Genomic DNA, 16,126 nt, shown 5'->3' with positions numbered 1-16,126 from the left:
ACTGGCAAGGCTAGGGCAAAAGGTATTGTGAACACTTGTTAAGGGAGCGCATCTTAGTTATGGTGACACCTAGAGGCTGGAGACTACAGGTTTGAGGAAATAGCTCTGATGCATGACTCCCAGTCAAGGACTGTCAAATAGCTGCAGCATTTCTTTGCACTCTATTTCATTTTTTTCCTCTTGTAAATGGCCAAAAAGAAGAGGAAGTTGATGATTTACCCTTCAGAAACCCCAACAACATCCTGTAACCAGTCTAGTGGACTAATTTTTCCTGCACACAGGGTCCTTAGCTGAATTTGGGGTAACTACAGTTGTGTTGACCCCAGGTGGTTCAGTGTTGGACTTTGGGACTGAATTATCTTTAAGCTCCAATATGTGATGTCCTCCTTGCCAACCATCTGCAGTGAGCTCCTTATGACATCAGCGCAGCGTGGACAGCTTCAGACAGGCGAAGATAGAAGGGAGGTTTCCGGTTTGAAATGCAAAGCTGGTATCTTGGCTGCAGGTCATACCGAGAGTATGAACGACCATGAAGGAGTTAAAATTCAAAAATCTGGAATGGCAGAATGTCTTGTTGCAGTGGAGGCAGTAACAGTAAAAGCTGGTGAAGGTTTCCCTTATTTCTCTTCTTCAGCGACTGAATTTTCTTCGGTCCACCCTGCTATTTTCATCCTCGAATCAATCCGACAAGCAATTTTAGAACTTGGTAAGGTTTTGACTTCTCAGTTTGTGACTTTTTATGCCACAAAGATATAATGGGGCCAATATTCATACCATAGGAGGCAGCATAGCTATCTCCCGTGTTTGGCAGCCAACCCAGGGTTTCTTCGGCTGACCAGCTAAGGTGTAGCGCAGTGTCCTGCAAACTTTTTTTTGCTCTGGCACTCTAAGAGCAAATGTTTTTCTATGTCCCTGTCCCATTCCTGCAAGTTCCGTCATCTGCAAAAGCCTCGAACACTTTAAAATAATGTGTTCGAGGCATCTGCTTGAGGAATGGGATGGGGCTATTGAGATCTCACGGGGACAAATTTGTCGCCGTGTCATTCTCTACTTTCCTGATGCAAGCGTCGATGCCAAATTCTGCACCATATCGAGTCCTGTTTTTGAGTATTTTGTTCAGTGGAAGCTTGTAGCATAGGTCCCTAAGGTTCCATTTTTATCTGTGATGATAAACTCTTTAGAGGAGAAATTGATCTCTGTTATTTTTTAAATTAGGTTTCCCCCATGTTGTGTCTATTGGTCTACCCCTGCGTTTTGTGCTTCTGAGATCAGGTGTGCTCCAACCTAGAATTATTTTCTTTTTAAAATATTCCTGTAAATATGGTCTTTAATATACTACTATGAAATACATGGTTTTGTGTTGGGTTTTTTAAAGCTGTCTCAGCTGACCACATTCTTCAAAAGCAAGAGATTGATTTCTGAATTGTGACTGATATTGTGGGATCTAATTCACAAGTCTTATTTCATTTTATTTATGGCTGTTTAAGAATTTTGAATTTTCCTTTTGTTCTACCAATATTGTGGACCTGATATTATTTTTTATCTTCTGTAGAAGTGTTAATTGCTTGGTTTGTTAAATTAAAATTCTATAATAAAAAGATAATTAAAAAAAAGATATAGGAGAAAAATTCCCAGGTAGCTGTTAATGAAAACTTTTGGCACCGGATCCTGCTCCAGTTTTGATTGAATGGGAAGCCGAAAGGCAGCAGGAGGTAACTGTCCATCTCTCACCAACAAGAAGATCTTTCTTGCTTGTATTATTAATATTATTATTGTTGTTATTTTTTAAAGGATCTGTATTTCATAAAAGATCTGTATTTCATGGTTTTCTGTACCCAATATAAAAATAATCTTTTCACTTCAAGCATCAGCTCTAAGCAAGGCATGGATTGATCTTCTGCCCTGGGGCTAATTAGCCAACCAGTTTTATCACTGCATTTTCTCAGTTTTAAGAAAAATTTTTAAATACTTTAAGCAATCATTTTTGAGGCTCTCCAAATGTAAAGAAGAGTAAAGAACATTTAAGGATACTGTAGATACCTAGACAGGAACAGAAAAAAAAGTGGGGCAGATTCAGGCAATAAATAGCAGATCTCTGGGAAAAAATAATTTTTTAATTTTAGTATAAATTACAAGAAAATTTTAGTATAAATTACAAGAAAATTTTATTACAGGAAAAACAGGTTACTACTTGAGAGAGAACAGAATCATTACAATAAGCCTAGTAATAAAAATAAATTAGAATGACGGTCTTCCTAATTTATGGAACCTTTTACTAAAGTGTGTAAGGCAGTAATGCACACCTAGGGCTCCTTTTACGAAGGTGCGCTAGCGTTTTTAGCACGCGCACAAGATTAGTGCGTGCTATAGCAAGCGCTAGTCAAAAAACTACCGCATGCTTAAAAGAAGGCAGTAGTGGCTAGTGCGCGCAGCTGTATAGAACATAGAAACATAGAAACATAGAAAGGTGACGGCAGAAAAGGGCCTCAGCCCATCAAGTCTGCCCACTCTACTGACCCACCCCATTAAGTCTGAGTGCTGATGACTTAGTTCCTTAGCTCGACCCTCGTAGGGATCCCACGTGGATATCCCATCTATTCTTAAAGTCGAGCACGTTGGCGGCCTTGACCACCTGCATCGGAAGTTTGTTCCAATGATCCACCACCCTTTCCGTGAAGAAGTACTTCCTGGCGTCACCACTAAATTTCCCTCCTCTGAGTTTAAGCGGGTGCCCCCTTGTGACCGAGGGTCCCATGGGAAAGAATATGTCATTTTCCATCTCGACACGACCTGTGACGTATTTAAATGTCTCAATCATGTCACCCCTTTCCCTGCGCTCCTCTAGAGTATAGAGCTGCAATTTGCCCAGTCTTTCTTCGTATGAGAGACCCTTGAGTCCGGAGACCATTCTAGTGGCCATACGCTGGACCGACTCGGCTCGAAGCACATCTTTACGGTAATGCGGCCTCCAGAATTGCACACAGTATTCCAGATGAGGTCTCACCAATGATCTGTAAAGTGGCATGATGACTTCAGGTTTGCGGCTGACGAAGCTTCTCTTGATACATCCCATCATTTGCCTTGCCCTGGATGAGGCCTTCTCTACTTGTTTGGCAGCCTTCATGTCTGCACTGATGATAACTCCCAAGTCCCGTTCTTCTGAAGTCCTAGCTAGTGCTTCTCCATTCAAGGTGTATGTTCTGCATGGATTTCTACTGCCAAGATGCATGACCTTACACTTCTTAGCGTTGAAGCCCAGCTGCCATGTCGAGGACCAGTTTTCTAATGTGATCAGATCTTGCGTCATACTATCCACGAGATTGCTTTCACTTACTATATTACACAGTTTGGCGTCGTCAGCGAACAGTGTTACTTTACCCTGAAGCCCCCGGGTCAAGTCCCCTATGAATATGTTGAAAAGGGATGGTCCCAGGACTGATCCCTGCGGCACTCCGCTAGTCACCTCCGATGTCTCAGAGAGGGTGCCGTTGACCACCACTCTCTGAAGTCTTCCACTCAGCCAATCAGTGACCCATGCAGTTAGTTTCTCACCCAACCCCATCGATTTCATCTTGTTTAATAATCTGCGGTGCGGGACACTGTCAAAAGCTTTACTGAAATCCAAGTACACTATGTCTAGAGACTCTCCCGAGTCCAGCTTTCCTGTCACCCAGTTAAAGAAGCTGATAAGATTGGATTGGCATGACCTGCCCCTAGTGAATCCATGTTGACAGGGATCCCTCAGATTTCCCTCATCCAATATTGTGTCTAATTTACCTTTAAGCAGGGTTTCCATGAGTTTACACACTATTGATGTGAGACTCACTGGCCTGTAATTCGCAGCCTCTGCTTTGCAGCCCTTTTTGTGCAGAGGAACAACGTTGGCTGTTTTCCAGTCTAGGGGGACTCTTCCCGTACCTAGGGAGAGATTGAAGAGCGTGGCTAACGGTTTCGCCAGAACATCGCATAGCTCTCTGAGCACTCTTGGTGCAAATTATCCGGTCCCATAGCTTTGTTCACCTTAAGTCTTGACAGTTCTCTGTAAACATCAGTTGGTGTGAACTCAAAATTCTGAAATGGGTCTTCCATGCTTTGCTTTGCTTCCAGCCGTGGCCCGTGCCCTGATGCCTCGCAGGTGAAGACTGAACAGAAGTAATCATTCAGTAGTTTGGCCTTATCAGAATCTGTATCCACATAGTTACCTTCTGGCGTTCTAAGGCGTACTATCCCGTTTGTGTTCTTTTTCCTGTCGCTAATGTACCTGAAGAAGGATTTGTCCCCTTTTTTAATGTTCTTCGCTAGAGTTTCTTCCATTCGAAGTTTGGCCTCTCTGACTGCTGTTTTGACCGCTGCAGACCTTGTCCTGTATTCAATGTTTGCTTCTTTTTTCCCCGTGCGTTTGTATGAGAGAAATGCTTTTTTCTTTTCTTTGACGAGGTAAGAGACCTCTTTAGTGAACCATTGGGGTTTCTTTTTTCTTTGCTGTTTGGTTACCGATTTTATGTAGCGTTCAGTTGCCTCATGAAGGGTCAACTTCAAGGTTGACCACATAGCTTCCACATTATCAGTTACTTCTTGAACCTGCAACGTCTAATGGACGAAATCACCCATGCGTGCGAAGTCGGTGCCTCGGAAATTGAGTACCCTTGTTTTTGTTTGTGACCTGGGAAAGCCTTTCTTAAGGTTAAACCATACCATGTTATGGTCACTGGTGGCTAGCGTTTCTCCCACCGAGACCTCCGAGACGCTTTCCCCGTTCGTAAGTACCAGGTCCAGGATGGCCTGGGCCCTAGTGGGCTCTAGTACCATTTGTTTGAGCCGTGCTCCCTTCATGGATGTTAATATCCTCATGCTATCACAAGTTTTCGTTGAGAGTGTGTTCCAGTCTACATCAGGCATGTTAAAGTCTCCCATCAGAACGCACCTTTGTAAAAGAAGCCCCTAATGTAGCAATATACGGAATGCCAAGGGACCTTCTACAGCATCATGCATTTTCAAATGCCCTTGTGAAATGTTTTTAGGGGGATTTTTTGTTTGTTTTTAGGGGGCATATTGGGTTGAGAGTGGTCTTTCCTACACTAACCACTTAGCGCATCTATATTATTGCATTCTAACTGGTTAGCACATGGATAATGTTTCAAGTTTCTTAGGTTTTTATATACCGCCTATCAAGGTTATCTAAGCGGTTTTACAATCAGGTATTCAGAAGCCCTTACCATTTATAAAAGTGCTACTACAGTAATTTAAAAAAATTTGCCACACACTAATTGCAACATTAACTCGTGATGTGATACCAGCTATTATTGCACAGGATAATTTTGAGTGATTCAATCAAGTTCACTTAGCATAGCACTCAAAAAATAAAAACCTTCAAAACACAAGAAGGAGCAGCCTAATTTTCAAAAATTCCAAAATATGGTGGAGAAAGTTTTTTCTGAGGTCATTTTCTGCACCATATTTTGGAATGTTTGAAAATTAGGCTGCTCCCTCTTGCATTTTGAAAGGTTTTTTTTAGTGTTATGCTAAGTGAACATTAGCTCATGGCCATTAATCTAAAATAAACAGAAAATTCTGTTTTTATAGCTGTGATATCAGTGGGTTTAGTACATGGGGAAGACCCGCTTAAGGGCTTGCTAAGGCGTATTTTTGCTGCAGCTTAGTTATAGGACCTCTTTGACTCCAAACTTTTGCTTGATATTTAAATAGAAATATGGTTGACGTGACTGCCGACTGCCCATTGCAGGCTATATCAGTGGTCTCAAACTCAAACCCTTTGCAGGGCCACATTTGGGATTTGTAGGTACTTGGAGGGCCTCAGAAAAAAGAGTTAATGTCTTATTAAAGAAATGACAATTTTGCATGAGGTAAAACTCTTTATAGTTTGTAAATCTTTCCTTTTGGCTAAGTCTTAATAATAATATTGTTATTTATAGCTAAAGAGACATACGATCAAGAAACTGTTTTAATTTTATTTTTTGATTAGGATAAACATACCAAGGGCCTCAAAATAGTACCTGGCGGGCCACATGTGACCCCCGGGCCGCGAGTTTGAGACCACTGGGCTATATGAATAAAACGTGGGTGTGTCAAGAGACAGGTTTACAAGCAGATCAGGGACCAGTACAAAAATGTACAAGTCAGCAGAATTCAGCCGTGGTGATTTGTTAGAAGCTTTTCCAAACCCAAAGTGCCGGGTTTTGAAAAGCCATCCGGACCTCCGGATATGTCCTCAAAAGGAGGACTTCTAATGTAATCTTCCATTTGTGTGTTACACAAACCTATGCAGGCTCTAGGCAACTTACAGTGGAAAGAAAAGAGAGAGGGAGGAGGGGTCGGGGAAGGAAAGGAAGGGACAGGGGAAGGAAAGGAAGGGAGAGACCTCAAATAGTGGGAGGAGAGATGGAAAGAAGTTAATAGCATCAATTGTCGAAGAGAAGAGTTTTCAGCTTCTTCCGTGGAAAACTTATACATGTTCTGATTGAGTATTGGCCAAGGCCTACATAAAAAATTATTGCCCACCCCCACAACAGAAAACATAATCCCTATCCCTCAAAGACACCAAAAGGTAGGCCTGGGTCCATGCCACCCCCCTTCTCCCTTGGGCCTACCTTTATGAATTCCTGGCAATTAAGTGGTAAATGAGCAGGAGCAATGCCTACTTGCTCCTGCCTACATTGGAAGCCTCTTCAAAATGGCTGCCACAACCTCTAGCAGCAGCTTTGTGAAAAAACTTCCAAGTATCGCATATACTTCAAGGCTGATTTGATTTACTTAAAAAATGTATCTCGTATTATCTAAAAATTCTGAGCGGTTTAGAAATGGAAACTTCTGAATGGCCTGTGGAAGTTTGTTTTCGTTTTTTGTCTGGGTTTTGCTTCTATTGCTTTCAATCGTAGTAAAACCCAGATGTTTCAATCTCTCCTCCTTGCTTCCATTGCTTTCAATGGAAGTAAAACCCAGACATCTCAATTCGTCCTCCTTTTTCTGGAACCATGTGGTAACCCTAGGTTTATCAACACAAGAGGTCCCCAATATACAAATGGAAAAAAAAAAATATATCAAAATATATTTGATTGCTGCTGTGGTAAAGAAGACCCAGGTTCCCTCAGAGTTTGAATTATATTTTCATAGATCAACAAGGCATTGTGATTTTACTGTTTGCTGTAACTGATAACACAGTTGTATCTCTTTTGCATACTGGTTTGTCCAGCCTTAGGTGCACAGAAGAAGCAGTAGCATGAACTTTGTTTAAAATTAGAGTATGGCACATGAGGGTGTGAATTAGAGAATGACACAGGGACAAATGTTTCCCCGTCCCTGCAGGAACTCAATTTCCCCCCCCCCCCCCCCCCCATTCCCGTGAGTTTTGTCACTGTCTCTGCCCCATTCCTGTAAGCTCTGCCTTAACTGCATAAGCCTTGAACACTTATAATTTTAAAGTGTTTGAGGCTTGGGCACATGAGGACAGAGCTTAGGCATTGGTGGAATGAGACATGATGACATCACAATCTTTCTACAATGTTACTACTTATGGTTTTAAAGCATTTGAGGCTTGTGCAGATGAGGACAGAGCTTAGGCATTGGTGGAATGAAGCCTTATGACATCATAATCTGAGCTCTACAATGTTGCTACTTATGATTTGAAAGTGTTTGAGGCTTAGGCAGATGAGGATGGAGCTTGCAGGAATGGGGCAGGGACAGGAAAAGAACTTGCAGGGACGGGACAGGAAAAATTTGTCCCCATATCATTCTGTAGCATGAATATCAGTACTGAAACCCATCATAACAATGGGAATCTATTTGTTTGAAGAAAATTATTTTTTTTGGTCCTCATTTATTCTGGTTTTGGTTAAATAAGATATACAGTAGCACCAGAGAAAATATTGACATCAACTTAATATCAATATTTGCATATATTTTTTAATAATGTCAGTATGCTTTTTAGGTATTAAGCAGCAGAAATGAATAATTAGGCTTATTATTCATTACCTCTGCACTTGTTAGGCCTTTCGTATGCTACTTCATATAACTTACTCTCTTAATGCCACTTTCTGCAAGGGTTGCCTCTGATTAATTATCTGAATCATGATCAGCACCTTTCTAGTTTGTAATTATCACAAATTATCATGATTCCTACCAAATTTTAATAATTAATCTGAAGCAGACACCTAAGGAAAAATGCATCACTTTTCAACAAAAAAAGAAAAAGAGGAACCCTCAAATGATGAATTACCAGCATTTTAATGTTTTTAGTAAGAAGTGAGGCTACTGTCCTTTGACTGGGTTGTGGGATTTGTTTGCAGTGATTACATAACGGCTGCATGTTGTATTTGGTGAAAGGGACGCAGCTGCGACAGGATCCAAAAATCTCAGATTGGTTGCCAGATTCTCAAATTTGCTGAGCTATAATAATCTCTGCTGTAGTTTTTATCTGTGGGCAGTGCTCTGTAGCCTGGCACTTCGCCCCTGCTCAATCTCTGTTCATTTGTATGTTAAAATAAATCTAAGCAGATGTTTTGTTTGTGGGTGGAGGGGAAGAGGGAGGATGTTACACCCTTAAGGGAGGCCCCAGGAAGAGACGGGCCTTGCGTTTGTGAGTTGTGTCAGTCCATTCTCTACTCCACTGGCTCTGCCTGTTACTCTGCAGCTTTTGTCGTCAAAACCCAAAATAGTGCTGCAGTCATACTAGTTGTTACCCAACTTTGATGGAAGTTGGGGTTGGCCCTACCATCAGGCTAGACTAGGCACTTGCTTAGGTCATCAAGCTTTGGGGGGTGGGCAGAGGCAAAGAACAGTTGCAGTCACAGTAAAACAATAGGTTGACAGTCACACAAATTCTAAGAACCAACATCACATCCCTTTGCCTTCAGGAAAGATGATTAATTTTCAAATTCACATTTATCTGGGTAAATGAGTTTTGGGAAATTGCCCTCAGTATTTGTGTTTACTATTTAAAAGCACGATGCCTTGGGAGTCTGATTAGGGGCAGGGGGGAAGGTAGGCTAAGGATGGAAGTTCCCCTAGGGCTCCTGAACCCTTGCACAGGCCTGATGGGAAGGTTTGCTTATATAGTTCTGGAAGTTTGGAAGGATTTTATGCTATAAGTTAAGGATACAGTTAATTACTCTTTCAGAAGGATAGTGCAAGGTAAAAACCAGTGCTTATACATAGGCCAGGACTAATATATCGGGGGGAGGAAAAAGCCTCAGACGACAGACTCTCCCACCATCCACAGATAGAATTTAAGTTCCGATCGATTATTTTAGAACGGGACTCTTCATAGTGGTTTTTTTAATGCATGGAGACACTTTGAAGAGTCCCGTTCTAAAGTAATCGATCGGAATTGTTACACCCTGAGGCAGCAGTAATGTGAAACGCTGGCCATCGTTGGTGTACCGGTCGGTTTTGTAAGATAAGTTGATTTTTTTTCATCTATCTTTAATGCTTTAACTCTATTTTGCACCGCACAGTTTTGAAATTTCAGGGGTGGGTTTTTTTATGCCTATGAGGTATAGCCTGAACACCTTAAATCCTATCTGTGGATGGTGGGAAGGTCCTGTTGTCTGAGGCTTTTCCTCCCCTGATATATATTAGTCCTGGCCTGTGTATAAGCATTGTTTTTTTTACCTTGCACTGTCCTTGTGAAAGAGTGATTAACTGATACTATTGGATTTTAACTATATCTGTGTTATTTTTTCTTTATGTTAAGGTTATACCAGGTGAAAAAAAAAAAAGAAAAAATTTTTTGGCCTCTTTCAAAAATTCAGGAGCTGCTAACTGAATCTTTTGATGTCTGCTATTGGATTCTCCCCAAATCCACCGTGGAGCTGCAGATTCCAGAAAAGCTCTTAGACCTGTGGCTAAATTGATGCCATGATTTTCCTCTCAAATCTTGCACACACAAATCTGACTGAATTTTGCCTGCTTCAGCTTCCAAATCTTCATTAGTTCTTCACATTCATTCATGCTGGCACTGTCCTACCGGGGATCTGCTGTGTTAGCTGTGGGGTCCTTCCTTTCCTATGCAGTCCTTCTAATCATGTCGCCATTTCTGCAAATGATGGTGCATCGTGCTTGTTGGGGGGTCTGTTCCATTTTCATGTTTAACCTTTCTTTTTTTTTTTAACGCTCTTTTGATTTCTCTTATGTTCTTTTAAAACTCAGTGAGGATAAAAGCATTGCCCGAAAAAAAAAAAAAAATAAAACTTCTGATGAAATGGCGGTATAGATAAATCTACTGTCTGGCTCTTTGCCCCTCTATTCTGGGTCACACGGCATTCTTTCTCAGACCATTCTCTTCAGGGTTTGACAGATATGGTATCTGTTCATACATTATAAGAACTTTTAAAAATCATCAGGTCAGGACCCAAATGCCGCAATCGACATTCTTTTTAAGCTTTGACAGTAGCATTTAAATCTATTTCCTATGTTCAGTGACGCTCTTCCAATAGCATACATGCAATGCCGATTGCTGTTGGCTATATGGGTAGCAATGGCACTCAATTACTACCTGTATAGTTGTACGATTTAAGTTAGGGCAGCCCAAAATTATCCCCATAGATATAGTTTTAATAGCTGAATATCGCTGTCAATTTGTACTCTTAGGTGTGCACGCTCCTTCCTGGCACTGCCCGGATAGTGCCACAGAAAACGGATTGATAAGGTATTTCTCTGTATAATAGCTTTGCTCTTTAGATAATCCCTGGAGTAAATTCACAGAGGAAATCCAATACAATAGCATTTAATTTACAAAAAAGAAGACTATGATAACATAAGGAGAACGGTAAAAAAGAAACTTAGAGGAACAGCTTCAAAGGTCAAAAATTTAGATAAGGTGTGAACGCTATTCAAAAATACCATCCTGGAAGCCCAGACTAGATAAATTCTATGTATACAAGCGGCTAATTCATATTTTTAAATTGGCACTGATAATTGAAGTGCCATTGAAAACCAAGTAAAAATGATTTAAAAACTATGTTGCTGGTAGGCATACTATGGGGCAGATTCAGGATGGAATTTGGGTGTAGATTTACTTAGGCGCACTCATTTAGACCAAGAAAACCCTGGCCTAAATAGCAGTGCTCCTAAATCAATCCACTGGTATCTAAGAATGCTTAGGTGCCGCTAGGTGTAATTCTATAAATGGCGCCTAGCGGTTGATTGTCAACCGCGCCAAACAGTGCCTAGGAGTTAGACGCCATTTATAGAATCAGGACCTGAGTGCTCCTGTGACCAGATACCACATGCTAATTGCCACTGTAACACAGGGCCAGCATTAGAAATGACTAGTTCCACCCCAACTGGTTGCCACATAAAATTTGCAGCTACTGTGTAGTATATTCCCATGTTTAGCTGCAGTAACTACAGATTTTAGTATTATAAAAGGACCTTTAAGGGGAGAGTTCATGAAGGGGAGCTAATGGTTGGGGCTAGTTACCAGACCTCCGGATTTCCCTTTTGAAGACATATCCGGTGGTCCAGACGGCTTTTCAAAACCCGGCACTATGGGTTTTGAAAAGCTTTCCTTCACGCAGGAGGGCATCCGCACATGCGAGGATACGATGCAATGAGATGTGCTGCCCGATGAGAACTGGGGCGGGTGTGGCAGTAATGGGTGGGACTGGGCGGGTCTAGGGGGGTCCGGATTTTCCAGACGAAAAATCTGGTACCCCTAGGTTGGGGCACTAAATGCTAAGACACCCATAAGAATATAGAGAGAGTGTTAACAGTTGGCGGTTCATAGACAAAATCGCGCGAGACAACGGTGCGCCAACAACTGAGCGCAAGGTTGACGGCGCGCCGAAGAAAAGCACTATTTTAAAGGGTTCCGACGGGGGGGTGTTGGTGGGGAACCCCCCTATTTTACTTAACAGACATCGCGCTGGCGTTGTGGGGGGTTTGGGGGTTGTAACCCCCCTCATTATACTTGAAATCGAACTTTTTTCCTGTTTTTTAGGGAAAAAGTTCAGTTTTAAGTATAATGTGGGGGGTTACAACCCTCCAAACCCCCCACAACGGCAGCGCAATGTCTGTTAAGTAAAGTGGGGGGGTTCCCCCCCACACCCCCCATCGGAGCCCTTTAAAATAGTGCTTTTCTTCGGCGCGCCATCAACCTTGCGCTCAGTTGTCGGCACGCCGTTGTCTCGCGCAATTTAGTCCCGTCACCCATTTGGCACATGCGAATCAGTTAGTGCTCTCTGTTGAATTCCCCGCCCCCCCCCCAAGTTACAACAATGCCATAAATTTAAAAACACTGAAACATTATACAAGTTTAACAATGACCTTAAATATAACTCCTAGTGTTGTCGTACACAGCAGCACTCAACATTAGTCTTGGGGCTGAAGGAGGAATAGGCCTATTTAACAGCATCGACAGATCCGAACACGCCAAAAGCGCTGAAGCGTGAGAGCGGGTGTCGGGAACCTACTTCTGTCGTTAGAAAGGCCTCAAAATGTGGCATATTCTATCAAAGAAATTTCCGGTTGGGGGGAAAAAAATGATGAAAAACATGGGAGTGCCGAGGATCATCAGTTACTGAACAACAAGGCAAAAACAGCAAACAATATGTCAATAATTAACTTACCCTGGGCAGTGTACAGATTACCAAATAAATAGCAGTGAGCAAACAACCATGGAAACCTTTAGAGTAGAGTAAGGAAGTATGTAAAAAGACCCAAAACCCTTTACTAATGTTTTAAAGAACTAAGTTTTAAGTTTACATGTTATTTTTGTTAATACAGACAAACTTTAATGCTCTAATGCAGTGGTTCCCAACCCTGTCCTGGAGGACCACCAGGCCAATCGGGTTTTCAGTGCATGCCTGTCACTTCTATTATATGCAAAACTCTCTCATGCATATTCATTAGGGCTAGCATGAAAACCCCATTAAAAAGAAAAAAGCATCCCCTCCCCCTGCTCTCCCTGATGCACTAGCATCTGACCCCCGCAGCAGCAAAAACGGCAGGAAGAATGGCCACTCCTTCCTCCCATGCTGACCCCCACTCCTATGCGAGTAAAAATGGCAGAAGAGACGCCCACTCCCTCCTGCCATGGTGACTCCCTCCCAAGAGATAATTGGCAGGAAGGAAGCCCACTCCCACCTGCCAACAGAGGTACCCCCAAACCTTCCTCCCCCAGTATCTTTTTCCATGGGAAGCAGAAGGGAAGCAAGGGGAAGGGCCTTGTGTCAGAGCCAATCAGGGCCTTGGACCTCTCCCCATTCATCACATGATGCAACGAGGAGGGAAGGCATGCCATTTTGAATCAGCAGGCTTTGAAGGTGGAGGGACCATGCTTCCATCCTGCTTCCAGCAGAAAAAGGAACCGGGGGGAGGGGTGGGGGGGGAGCATCCAGTGGCGATAGCTATCCTCCAAGTTCCCTCCACACACACCTACAGTTCCCTCCACACACACCTACCTTGCTCTAAAAATCCTTGATGTCTAGTGGTTAAGATAGGAGCGATCTCCAGTCGCTCCTGCCCTTGCAGACTCCATAATACAACCCTACCAGTAGTCTTGTGGTACTACTGCTGGCAGCCATGTTTCCATATAAGAGTGCACACACCAAAAGCTGTTGTTGTAGTATTCACATACATTTGCATGTCTGGCATCCCAGGCATGGGAGAAACCACTGCTTGCCCTATATCGGTGGCATGAAATGCTGCTACTATGTGGCATTCCGGAATCTTGCTACTCTTTGAGATTCTGCATGGAATCTTGATACTCTTTGGGGTTCTAGAATCTTTTGTTACTCTTTGGGATTCTGGAATGTTGCTAGTTTTTGGGGTTCCGAAATCTTGCCCATTCTCTGAGATTCTGCCTGGAATCTTGATACTCTTTCGGATTCTAGAATCTTTTGTTACTCTTTGGGATTCTGGAATGTTGCTACTCTTTGGGTTTTGGCCAGGTACTAGGGAACTGGATTGGCCAGCATGAGAATGGGCTACTGGGCATGATGGACCATTGGTCTGACCCAGTAAGGCTATTCTTATGTTCTTATGAAAAGGTCACATTCTGAAGGCCAACGCACAGACTCTGCTCAACACCTCAAAGGAAGAAAAGATACCAGTGGAAATTCTACAGAGAGTACAGTAGACTCTCAGTTAACCAGCACCCATGGGGTTTGATAGATGCCAGATAAATGAAGCGGTTGCTTGAGAGTTACTATTAAAAGCAGGCCCAACTAATACTATTATGCCATATCAAACTGTTCTAGACAAACTACTGGACAAGTGGTAGGCAAAGAATGGGCATACTCAGGTGTGGCATGCCAAATTTACACATACATTTCCGCCAGAAAGGACAATCGCGTACAGATGCAGGAAAGCGCTTGCGTGAGGTTACAGCAGTGAGGCGGGCAACGTTCCAGAATGCGACCGCCGGACACTTAAGGCACAAGTTTTCCCTAAAGAATCATTCTTTATAATACTGAGGGCCTCAAAAGAGTACCTGGCGGGCCGTGAGTTTGACACCACTGATATAGGGCATGATTAGCTGGAGAGCCAGCCCTGCTTTGTATAGAGCACACATTACACACAGCTTTAGCTACGTCTCTCTCAAGTCATATTATTTTTCTCCCATGTCCACACTGCCCGCTCTGTGCATTGGACTTGCAAAAGTTGGGGAAACACTGATCTGCTTTTGTATGCTGTGAATTTTACAGGGGCTTTGGTCGCTTTAAGTAGGGAGGGAATCTGCCTGGTTGACGTTCAGCCCCAGCATCTTGTGAAAAGATGCTCCTAGTCCCCTATTGCACAGGCCTGATGGGAAGGTTTGCTTATATAGTTCTGGAAGTTTGGAAGGATTTTACGCTATATGTTAAGGATACAGTTAATTACTCTTTCAGAAGGATAGTGCAAGGTAAAAACCAGTGCTTATACATAGGCCAGGACTAATATATTGGGGGGGAGGGGGGGAGGAAAAAGCCTCTTCTGCAGTCTTGAGAAATACAGGGCCTCTTTTGCAAAGCTGAGGTAGCAATGCTGCCGCAGGAAATGCACCAAAGCCTATTCAATTCCTGTGGGCTTTGGTGCATTTACTGCTTTGTTAAATGAGGCCACAATTAATTAATATTTACCTGGAGAGAAACACTTCACTGGAGAACTGGAAGCTAGATCACAAACTGGACAGTGATGTTTATTGACCGGGTACAAGATAAAATAGTGTTGTCTTAGGAGCGGTACCAACTCAACTTCTTTATATACATATTAGAGAGAGAGAGATGAGAATAAATATATCTCTGGTATTTTGATGTCCATTATTGATTGAGATGAAGCATCAAAGATTAATCTAAGATTAAAGAGATTTTAAAAACAGATTTAAAAAAAAAAATCTTCAAGGGCATAAAAGTGCTTTCTGAACAATCTGTCAGCGCTAGTGTTGACAGATAACCCACTTGAAAGATTCTGGGATTTGCTGGTGCACTTTTCTGCCGAATAACCTTTTTTTGTTTCCCCTCACCCTCAAAATATTGGGAATTGCACATAATGCAGTACTTTGCCTCCCCTCCCCCCCAAAAAAAAATACTACATAGCAAATTTTGTGTTGAAAACAGCAGCATGACGGGTTGCAAATTAATGTGTTTTATGAAGTATTAAGTGTGTTTGTTAGCAATCCTGCCTGGATGTGTACGATTCGTTTATGGGCTGCTGTTGCTTTTGCTGGAGAAGGTGAGGACTGCGCAGAAATTGTTTGCAGTATATACTTTTTCTGATATTGTTTACTGTGTATGAGCTTACGGAAAGTGTTTACTGTCAATACTGTTCTGTTATTGTTTACTGTGTATGAGGCTTTTTGAAATCGTTTACAGTATATAGGATTACTAATGTGTTGACTGGGGCAATGTTTTTAAGCTGGCTGTCTAGATCCTAGTCGGCTAATCGCAAAGGTCAGGTCTCAAGAATGAGGAGTCTCCATTGCTTAGGTTATGCTGTCTCACTTCTTTTTATGTATCTGCGTGCTTTATCTGGAAGATGTAATTTGTAAGGATTATTTTGAAATACTATATTGATTGAACTACAGAATAGCACAGTCTATACATATTTTTTTCTTAAATACAATTAAAAAAACCCTCTCTTCCCTTGTATTCCAAAGGTCGCAGAGTGCTAAGCTATTTGTTTGTTACTG

General features: G+C 42.3%; 1 protein-coding gene across 12 annotated transcripts in view; it reads left to right on the top strand.

Moving 5' to 3' along the window:
* The window catches only part of FOXP1 (forkhead box P1), an 825,883-nt gene that overhangs the window by 606,202 nt on the left and 203,555 nt on the right, over positions 1–16,126 (top strand). The window lies entirely within an intron of this gene.

The sequence above is a fragment of the Geotrypetes seraphini genome, chromosome 17 (assembly GCF_902459505.1).
Source record: "Geotrypetes seraphini chromosome 17, aGeoSer1.1, whole genome shotgun sequence".
Taxonomy (NCBI): domain Eukaryota; kingdom Metazoa; phylum Chordata; class Amphibia; order Gymnophiona; family Dermophiidae; genus Geotrypetes; species Geotrypetes seraphini.
This window is presented reverse-complemented; position numbering and strand designations above follow the sequence as displayed.